This window comes from Etheostoma cragini, chromosome 18, assembly GCF_013103735.1.
Source record: "Etheostoma cragini isolate CJK2018 chromosome 18, CSU_Ecrag_1.0, whole genome shotgun sequence".
Taxonomy (NCBI): Eukaryota; Metazoa; Chordata; class Actinopteri; order Perciformes; family Percidae; genus Etheostoma; species Etheostoma cragini.
In genome coordinates, this window is record NC_048424.1 from 112,997 (window position 1) to 114,559 (window position 1,563).

Sequence of the window (1,563 nt, forward strand, 5' to 3'; positions counted from 1 at the left end):
TTAGGGTTAATGTGTTGTAAGTAAGTTACTTACTTATCTTACCGTCTAGCCTGTCGTTTTTAGAATCCATTTTAAGATTTTTTTGTTTGTTTTTAAATCTCTTAATGGGCTGCCACCATCATATTTATCTGACATGCTGGTTTTGCACGCTCCAGTCAGAGCACTCAGGTCCAGGACCAGTTGCTTTTAGACTGTCCCAGAACCAGACTGGGACCCAGAGGGGACAGAGCTGTCTCAGTAGCAGGTCCTAAGCTCTGGAACTCTCTCCCTCTGAACATTAGAGCAGCTTCCTCTAGTCAGAGTTTTAAATCACTTTTAAAAACTCATCTCTTTGCACTGGCTTTTAACACAAGCTGAGCTGTGACATTTTTGAAAGCCTGACACCCTATCAACGGCGAGTCGCTACCTGTCAGCGTTACGTCAGGGGGCGGGGCTGCATTCCTTCCCCGGCTCCGCCCACCCAGGAAACTAGAATCGGATCTTTGTCACCATAATAAAAAAAAAATTAAAAAACATCATAAAAAAATATAAAATAAAAAAAAAATAAGAAGAAAAAAAATAAAAAAATAAAAATAATGAATAATAAATGATTAAATCAAAATTTAAAAAATAATAATAATAATAATAATTAAAGTAAAAAAAAGAATTAAAACATCACCTAGGGAGCTAGAATCGGCTCTTTTTCACCGTAATAATACAAAAATAAAAACATTTTTTTAAAAATTAAAAAGAAAATATGAAAAAAATAAGAACTAAAAAAAATTTAAATAATAAATAATAAATGAATAAATCAACATAAAAAAAAAATAATGATTAAAGTAGAAAAAAAAAGTAAAACCTCACCTAGGGAGCTAGAATCGGATCTTTATTAAGTAATAATAAAAAAATAAAAACATTAAAAAATAAAATCTTTTTAAAAAATAAATTTAAAAAATTTAAAAAAATTAAAAACATAAGAAATATTTTTTTTTTATTAGAAATAATAAATGATAAATAAAAATAAAAATAATAATTAAAGTTAAAAAAAATGTAAAACCTCGCCTAGGGAGGCTTAATCGGATCTTTATTACCGTAATAATGAATAAATAAATAAAACATAATTTAAAAAGAATTAAAATTAAAACATGATCAACAAAAAATTAAAAAAGAAACAATTAAAAAAAATAAGTAAAAGAAACAAAAATTAATAATAATAAAATGTAAATACATAAAACAAAATAAAAAAATAAAAAAATAAGTAAAGTTAAAAAAATGTAAAATAATTTAATTTCAAAAATATTTAATTTTTTTTTTAAAAGATCTGAGCGATAGAAGAAGTTATCACACTGACAGCATAAAACATTTCATGAGAGAAAAAAACAACATCTGAGAGATATGAAGAAGAAGTTTTCACACCAACAGCAAAATAAATCTCTCGCAAAATACTTTTTTTTAACTTTCAAAATATACATATTTTTTGCTGTCAGTGTGAAAAAAAAGTTATCTAAAAAAAAGTGTTCCTCTCAACACGTTAAATCTCTCAAAATATTTTCTTTAACTCTCAGATTGCTTCTTATATTTGAT